Consider the following 10,045-nt stretch of genomic DNA (forward strand, 5'->3'; position numbering starts at 1 on the left):
GCCCCGGCCCTCGCCGCAACCACCAGTCTTCTTTTGCTTCCCCGCGGACAAACGTGGGCATGAGCAGAGCAGGCCCCCGCTGGTCTTCTTCTGCTGCCCCAAGAACGCGGGAGCGCCCCCTGCCGCCGCTGCCCAACGCCGGTCAGCCTCTGCTGACACACGGAAGGACGTCAGCGCGGTGTGGCGGCTGCCCTCCTCTGCTGCCCAACGCTGCCCAACGGACGACCACGACCTTATCTGACTACGGAGAAACCAGTAAGTTTCCATTAGATTGATTGAAGTGTAGATTGATACAAAACTATACTGAATAGTGAGGTACCTAGCATATGGTCCATTTTATGTTCCATACACAAGAGAATTTGATCGTTTTAGCGCATCATTGTCTACATACACCACAATGGAGGATGTTACAAAGTCTACCCTGTACTTATGATTCAGTTTATGTTCCATACACAAGAGAATCTGATGCTTGTGCTTATTTACTTTCTTTGGTCGTTTTACTGCATCATGATCTGCATACGTCGCAGTGGAGGATGTTACAAATCTACATTGTACTTTTTCCAATGACCAAATGTGAACTGATTCTCATTCTTTTATATACATGATCCTTCCACACAACTAACATTGCCGCAGTTAAACAACGTTATTCTGAAAGGGTTAGACTCTGATTATATCATTAAAAGGTGAATTATCATGATCCAAATCAATGCCAAGCTCAGCACTAGACGGGTTACAGTCTGATTATTGACTATTTAATCTCTTCATATGATAATTGTATTGTGTAACTCGAATTACCTTTTCAGTGCTCCCACAAATCCATTCTACCACGACTCACTCCTCAATTGGCATCAAAATTACTACACAATAGCTCCTAAACTTTCTGTACATGATTTCAATCATCCACTAATATACGAAATTCAGGCAATCTCAATACTAATATTTTATATCTTCTTTTTTGGCCTCTTCCCTATCAACTCATACTTTATTTCTACATGTTCAGAATGTTGCCATTCATCAGCAATTGCTGCACCTAAGGTCCTTTCAGTCACATTTTCAGGTTTACTTCATCGCTTGAGAGTTTGTACTTTGTGGTCGGTGGTGGAAAGGTGGAGCAAGAGGTCTCTCTCAAGCTGTGGGAGAACGAGTCTGCAGAGACGACGTTGAATTTTATCAAGGCGACTTCATTTTGTTTTGAACTATCCAAGAGAGACAAGGTTGCTTCATTTGCAAGCTCAAAACTCTTTATGATTGTATTATGCTTCTCTACCCAGTTCACTGAAAATATGAACCAATGCAATTGGTTGTTGGTGTTTGATCCCATTAGTAGTATGATCAAATTTGTTTCGAGACATGCAGTCCCCAAATGCTCCACTCCCCACAATCTGACGAATGGGAGAGGGAAGCTGAGGCTATGGTCGCGCCGTTGTAGACAAACAGTTTAACACTGAGGTAATATGATAAAAATAATCGTTTTTTCTCTCTCATACGTTTCGATTTATGTATGTCTACTACGTACAATTCATGTACTCTCTCCATCCCAAAATAAGTGACTCAACTTTATACTAGCTTTACTATAAAGTTAGTATAAAATTCAGTCATTTATTTTGGGATGGAGGGAGTACTGTTCTGTCCTTGCACTGCTTTCTTCTACTCCCTCCGTAAACTAATATAAGAGCATTTAGATCACTAATTTAGTAATCTAAACGCCTTATATTAGTATACAGACGGAGTAATATTTTTGTTGTATATTATTACGTTCGGTTGGTGTGAAATCCCCCATTTTTTGGTTAATCTAGGAAGTAAAAATAAGTTCAATTTGTAGACTGTTTAAACCACTTTTAAGTGAACTTGTACAAGCATCAAATCTAGGATATTTCAAGTCTCTTCACAAAAAATATATTACATAGCAATAATTTCATCTTATTGTTGTACCAATCCGATTATGAGGTGTATTCGTGGTGCTTTGAAGTGTAAAAATTGCAGTACTTTTCCTTCCTCTTTTTTGTATTATTTTAGCTCAAGCTTACACTTGCTGACTGGACACTAAATAACATTCTTCTGTTTTTTTGTTGCAACGAGAGAATAATAATGAGATGCGCTGCCACATGGAGAACTTGGACCAATTGATAAGACACCAAATCTTGGGCACTAAATTATGTGTATGTAGTTGATCTGCATCTGAAATCTCTTTATAATAGTTGCGTATATTATAGTTAATTTCACCGATATCTGTGTATCTTTTATTTGGTTATTTGGCCTGAACCTACAGTTCAAGGTTAGTAATTATTTGGTCCGGGCCTACTATTCCTTTCCATGTCTTGTATAATTCTCTTTTTTGAGATGAAGAGTTCCCGGAGGTTGGATGGCAATTTGAAAATTCCAGTGTATGCTTCAAGATGTATGCATATAATTTTGGAGTCTATTCATGTTGGTTCAGCATGTTTCTACTACACTCCACATCTCACAATATTTAGAGCAGAGGGTCTTCGATAGTGAATACTGCATAAAATGGTGTTGTTCCGTGGGATGCAGAATTTGTTGTTTCGTTCATTCGCTATCCTTGGTGTTGTTTTACATAGCTTATACTCATTTGCTTTGTTTCAGCGGCAGGGTATACAACATAGGAAAACTTGAATAAGCTGTTCTGAAATTCTGGTTCCATTGGGTGATTTCTGTTTTCTTAATAAATTGGTGGGAGTGTGAGATAACTATTAAGCCAATTAGTTGCTGTGTACATTTAACAAGCGGGCAGTTGGGAGGTGATAATTATTTTTGTGTATACATAGTTTAGTCAGGGCATGCCCATGAACTGTTGCTTGCATATTGTATCATGTGAACGTAAGTGAATAAATCTTCCTTGGCTGAAATGTCATACCCGGTTTTGTGAAGTTTATATAAGCTTGCATTGTTTTGTTGCTTTGACCATTTTCTTCCTTTCCTTTGATAGCTAAGATGCACATGTAAAATCACACAATTGGATCCTTCGGAGCCTGGTAGATTCAGTACCAATTGTCGACTTAGCACTTACCATGTGCTGCATAATTGTTTCAGATTAGCATCCTTGTACAGCAGCAAATCAACTAGGAGCCTCTCCTGAGAAGCAAAGATGTGGATTGTCCACCTCGAAGGTTATAGTTGCTAAAGAAGCTAGAGGAGATTTAGAATATTTTATCTCACAACTTTCACTTCATCAGCCCAATAATGAAAGCATAAGTATGCATTAAATATACAAAGGTCTCCACAAGGTTTGCATAAGACGGTAATGTCCCATCTTTAAATCCTCCCACATTGTGCTAGAAACTAATTTTATTACTTACTGGACATATATGCCATGCATGTTTAGTACCTTGACTCTTTATATAGACAAAGCTCTGAGGAATGAAGCGTTTGGGAGCCCGGATGAAGAATGCTTCTGAGGCGGAGAAAGAGAAGTGATGAGAATACTTCCAAACCGCTCTGAATTTTTATTTTGGCAAACTCGGACTCCTTGTTTGATAAAATACATCTGAAGAGCATTTTTGCGCACTGTTCAAATAAACTCTTCATTTTTGTGTCTCTGTCAAACAATGCATTTCAAATAATTAGGTTATTGCCCTGGGGATATTTCGACAAATGTTGTACTTATCATCCTAGATACTCCCTATTCATTACCTATATCACATTCCCATTTTATTTCTTTGGGGAATAGCACATATTGTATTTCCATTTTTAGTTTCTTTAGTTGTTTGAATTAAAAAAGGTGTAGACAAACAAAAGCTACAGAAAAGGATACAAATTAAATAGAGGTGGAATTTGAAAAATGGATTGAATTGGCAGGACGTGTGTTGCACGTGCACGCTTACTAGTTTGGATAAATGGAATGAACAAAAAATTGAATGGGCGGAAACGGACCATAAAGGCTTGTGTCAACTTAGTAAAACTAGTAGAGTGCCCGTGCGTTGCCACGGGTTTTGAATATATTGCTGGAATTATATAAACATAATACATGTTAAATTTCACGTGAAGAGAATAGATAGCACAAGCAAAATCGGCTGATAATTAAAGTTAACTTCACTTGCAACGTAAATTGATAACAAAAAAGGCAATCTGATGACTTATACATATAGAGAGATTATCTAACTAAAACCAGTTACAAATTAAGATCCATTTGATGCGCTTAAGAAATTCTCGCACAATATTAAGAATATAGACTTTAGCTCCATTCACATGAAATTTGAACAAGTATAACTAAAAAAAACCTCCTCAACTCATACCCAACCTGCACAAGCAATATATGTAATTAGCACGAAGAATTCACGTCGAAGATCTTAAAATATGTAATGGAGAATACTCATTGGGCACAGTGGATGAACTAATTCTTCACCGTTCCACCAAAGCATAAAATAATATAAATAGTCACATGCATCCCTGCAATTTTCGAAATTAATATTATTTTGAATGTTATGACAATGCAATATATATATTTATTGTTCGTCTATGCTCATTGGAATACCAAGCAGAAATTAGCATGTCCACATTTTGGTAGTTGACAGGTTAGTCTGCTGGGGTGAACGTTTGACATGGGCCAGGTGATAGTTGTTGATGTGCTAGGTTCCTCAAAAATTAATTAGCATGTCCACATTTTAGTAGTTCTATTATTCATGAATGCAATATTTGATTAAACCTTTTTTAGAAATCACGTAAGAGGGATTTCCACCACATACCCAAACACTTGTTTTTCATTTTCAATGCTCAAACGTGAAAACCAGGATATTGTCAAGTGGAGCACATGTCCGGTTCTACCGTCAGAGTAAGTGTCAAGTATAATCCTTGGGCAGGAATTTACTAAAGCTAGTGCTTAACCTAACATTAATAGCTTGATAGAGATTTGCCTCAAAAACTCCATGGCCAATGAACTGCATAGTCCAACAGAACAGCTTTGCTACCAATCCCACCTAGGAGAAAAAACAATAATTTATGATCAATCAATTTGTGTTATGTGATCTTTTTTGTTTGTTATTCCCTCTATTTCTAAAAATAAGCCTTTTTAGATATTTCATTACGGACTACATACGAATGGATATAGACAAATTTTAGAGTGTAGATTCACTCATTTTGCTCCATATATACTCTATATTGAAATCTCTAAGAAGGCATATATTTAGGAACAGGAGGACTACGAAGCATCTTCAACATCACAAACTAAAGGCTTATATTTAGGAACGGAGGGAGTACAATTGACAATCAACAGCACAAACTATGCTCCATCCTACATCCTAAAAGCAAATGAATGAAAAATTTCAGGGAGTTAGAGCAACTGCAACACACCGACCCATTTTGTCTTTCATTTATTTTGGGACGGAGGGAGTACTGTTCTGCCCTTGCACTGCTTTCTTCTACTCCCTCCATAAACTAATATAAGAGCATTTAGATCACTAATTTAGTAATCTAAATGCCTTATATTAGTATACAGAAGGAGTAATATTTTTGTTGTATATTATTACGTTCGGTTGGTGTGAAATCCCCCAATTTTTGGTTAATCTAGGAAGTAAAAATAAGTTCAGTTTGTAGACTGTTTAAACCACTTTTAACTGAACTTGTACAAGCATCAAATCTAGGATATTTCAAGTCTCTTCACAAAAAATATATTACATAGCAATAATTTCATCTTATTGTTGTACCAATCCGATTATGAGGTGTATTCGTGGTGCTTTGAAGTGTAAAAATTGCAGTACTTTTCCTTCCTATTTTTTGTATTATTTTAGCTCAAGCTTATACTTGCTGACTGGACACTAAATAACATTCTTCTGTTTTTTGTTGCAACGAGAGAATAATAATGAGATGCGCTGCCACATGGAGAACTTGGACCAATTGATAAGACACCAAATCTTGGGCACTAAATTATGTGTATGTAGTTGATCTGCATCTGAAATCTCTTTATAATAGTTGTGTATATTATAGTTAATTTCACCGATATCTGTGTATCTTTTATTTTTTTTATTTGGCCTGAACCTACAGTTCAAGGTTAGTAATTATTTGGTCCGGGCCTACTATTCCTTTCCATGTCTTGTATAATTCTCTTTTTTGACATGAAGAGTTCCCGGAGGTTGGATGGCAATTTGAAAATTCCAGTGTATGCTTCAAGATGTATGCATATAATTTTGGAGTCTATTCATGTTGGTTCAGCATGTTTCTACTACACTCCACATCTCACAGTATTTAGAGTAGAGGGTCTTCGATAGTGAATACTGCATAAAATGGTGTTGTTCCGTGGGATGCAGAATTTGTTGTTTCGTTCATCCGCTATCCTTGGTGTTGTTTTACATAGCTTATACTCATTTGCTTTGTTTCAGCGGCAGGGTATACAACATAGGAAAACTTGACTAAGTTGTTCTGAAATTCTGGTTCCATTGGATGATTTCTGTTTTCTTAATAAATTGGTGGGAGTGTGAGATAACTATTAAGCCAATTAGTTGCTGTGCACATTTAACAGGAGGGCAGTTGGGAGGTGATAATTATTTTTGTGTACACATAGTTTAGTCAGGGCATGCCCATGAACTTTTGCTTGCATATTGTATCATGTGAACGTAAGTGAATAAATCTTCCTTGGCTGAAATGTCATACCCGGTTTTGTGAAGTTTATATAAGCTTGCATTTTTTTGTTGCTTTGACCATTTTCTTCTTTTCCTTTGATAGCTAAGATGCACATGTAAAATCACATAATTGGATCCTTTGGAGCCTGGTAGATTCAGTACCAATTGTCGACTTAGCACTTACCATGTGCTGCATAATTGTTTCATATTAGCATCCTTGTACATCAGCAAATCAACTAGGAGCCTCTCCTGAGAAGCAAAGATGTGGATTGTCGACCTCGAAGGTTATAGTTGCTAAAGAAGCTAGAGGAGATTTAGAATATTTTATCTCACAACTTTCACTTCATCAGCCCAATAATGAAAGCAGAAGTATGCATTAAATATACAAAGGTCTCCACAAGGTTTGCCTAAGACGGTAATGTCCCATCTTTAAATCCTCCGACATTGTGCTAGAAACTAATTTTATTACTTACTGGACATATATGTCATGCATGTTTAGTACCTTGACTCTTTATATAGACAAAGCTCTGAGGGATGTAGCGTTTGGGAGCCCGGATGAAGAATGCTTCTGAGGCGGAGAAAGAGAAGTGATGAGAATACTTCCAAACCGCTCTGAATTTTTATTTTGGCAAACTCGGACTCCTTGTTTGATAAAATACATCTGAAGAGCATTTTTGCGCACTGTTCAAATAAACTCTTCATTTTTGTGTCTCTGTCAAACAATGCATTTCAAATAATTAGGTTATTGCCCTGGGGATATTTCGACAAATGTTGTACTTATCATCCTAGATACTCCCTATTCATTACCTATATCACATTCCCATTTTATTTCTTTGGGGAATAACACATATTGTATTTCCATTTTTAGTTTCTTTAGTTGTTTGAATTGAAAAAAGGTGTAGACAAACAAAAGCTATAGAAAAGGATACAAATTAAATAGAGGTGGAATTTGAAAAATGGATTGAATTGGCAGGACGTGTGTTGCACGTGCACGCTTACTAGTTTGGATAAATGGAATGAACAAAAAATTGAATGGGCGGAAACGGACCACAAAGGCTTGTGTCAACTTAGTAAAACTAGTAGAGTGCCCGTGCGTTGCCACGGGTTTTGAATATATTGCTGGAATTATATAAACATAATACATGTTAAATTTCACGTGAAGAGAATAGATAGCACAAGCAAAATCGGCTAATAATTAAAGTTAACTTCACTTGCAACGTAAATTGATAACAAAAAAGGCAATCTGATGACTTATACATATAGAGAGATTATCTAACTAAAACCAGTTACAAATTAAGATCCATTTGATGCGCTTAAGAAATTCTCGCACAATATTAAGAATATAGACTTTAGCTCCATTCACATGAAATTTGAACAAGTATAACTAAAAAAACCTCCTCAACTCATACCCAACCTGCACAAGCAATATATGTAATTAGCACGAAGAATTCACGTCGAAGATCTTAAAATATGTAATGGAGAATACTCATTAGGCACAGTGGATGAACTAATTCTTCACCGTTCCACCAAAGCATAAAATAATATAAATAGTCACACGCATCCCTGCAATTTTCGAAATTAATATTATTTTGAATGTTACGATAATGCAATATATAAATTCATTGTTCGTCTCTACTCATTGGAATACTAAGCAGAAATTAGCATGTCCACATTTTGGTAGTTGACAGGTTAGTCTGCTGGGGTGAACGTTTGACATGGGCCAGGTGATAGTTGTTGATGTGCTAGGTTCCTCAAAAATTAATTAGCATGTCCACATTTTAGTAGTTCCATTATTCATGAATGCAATATTTGATTAAACCTTTTTTAGAAATCACGTAAGAGGGATTTCCACCACATACCCAAACACTTGTTTTTCATTTTCAATGGTCAAACGTGAAAACCACGATATTGTCAAGTGGAGCACGTGTTCGGTTCTACCGTCAGAGTAAGTGTCAAGTATAATCCTTGGGCAGGAATTTACTAAAGCTAGTGCTTAACCTAACATTAATAGCTTGATAGAGATTTGCCTCAAAAACTCCATGGCCAATGAACTACATAGTCCAACAAAACAGCTTTACTACCAATCCCACCTAGGAGAAAAAACAATAATTTATGATCAATCAATTTGTGTTATGTGATCTTTTTTGTTTGTTATTCCCTCTATTTCTAAAAATAAGCCTTTTTAGATATTTCATTATGGACCACATACGAATGGATATAGACAAATTTTAGAGTGTAGATTCACTCATTTTGCTCCATATATACTATATATTGAAATCTTTAAGAAGGCATATATTTAGGAACAGGAGGAGTACGAAGCATCTTCAACATCATAAACTAAAGGCTTATATTTAGGAACGGAGGGAGTACAATTGACAATCAACAGCACAAACTATGCTCCATCCTACATCCTAAAAGCAAATGAATGAAAAATTTCAGGGAGTTAGAGCAACTGCAACACACCGACCGATTTTGTCTTTTCGTGTCCGCGCAGACAAAAAAGTTTGCCCAATGCAGTCATCGTCGTCGCAACGCCATCGCGTCCGCTCCCCCGCGCACGCAGGAACAACAGATGCATGAGCAACATCTGCAGTCACCGCTGCCGCGCAAGCAGGAACAAACAGCAGCCAATCACCGCAGCAGCAGTTGTAGTCGCCGCCGCCGCGCTCGCCCACCGCGACGGCCGTCGCGCAGTTCTACCGCCGCGCTCTAGACTCCATGGATCCCAAACTGGACCTCGCGAGCGCCGTGACAGGCAGCGCCCGCCCATGACAAGGAGTCCCTCGCGAGCTCCACGATGAATAGTGCCAGGCCATAGCATCCCTCCGCGGGCGTGTGCTCCTGGTCGACGCAGGTGGCAGCTGCGCCTGCTTGGTGCTCACGAGTCCGGCCCGGCCTCGCCTCGTCGTGCCGAGCCGCCTCCCGCGCCCGGTCGCCCATCTCCGCGCCCCCGCGCACACAGGAACAACAGATGCGTGAGCAGCATCTACAGTCACCGATGCCGCGCAAGCGGGAACAACAATGTTGAAGTATAAAAAGAGATGCACCACATCACATAAGCATGTTCGTGGTCATAGCATAACACAGTAGCATTGTGCAACACCATATCCAAACCGTTCGCGCATCCAGAAGTTAAAAAATCTCACCCACAAAAATGAAATATTAGTGGCACACAGTGGGAGAACAAACCTTCTGGCGCTTGAATGTACACATATTGTAGAAACACACATGTGGAGAAATCAAAAAACTGGTAAAGCTAATTATATATCCCCATGAGAAAAACAAACTGATAAATGACTAAAAACCAGTTATGTTTCCTAACTTGTGGCAAACATTCATTACATATGGCAAAAAAAAATAATGACCACCTGTTACAGTTTTTAGGTTTCTTGTGAAACCTTCTGACAGTGGTTTAATAAAAAATATAGTTCCAAATAGAAACTTTGAGAAAGAGTAATGCATATTGATCATCC

The sequence above is a fragment of the Triticum aestivum genome, chromosome 2A (genome assembly GCF_018294505.1).
Source record: "Triticum aestivum cultivar Chinese Spring chromosome 2A, IWGSC CS RefSeq v2.1, whole genome shotgun sequence".
Classification (NCBI taxonomy): Eukaryota; Viridiplantae; Streptophyta; class Magnoliopsida; order Poales; family Poaceae; genus Triticum; species Triticum aestivum.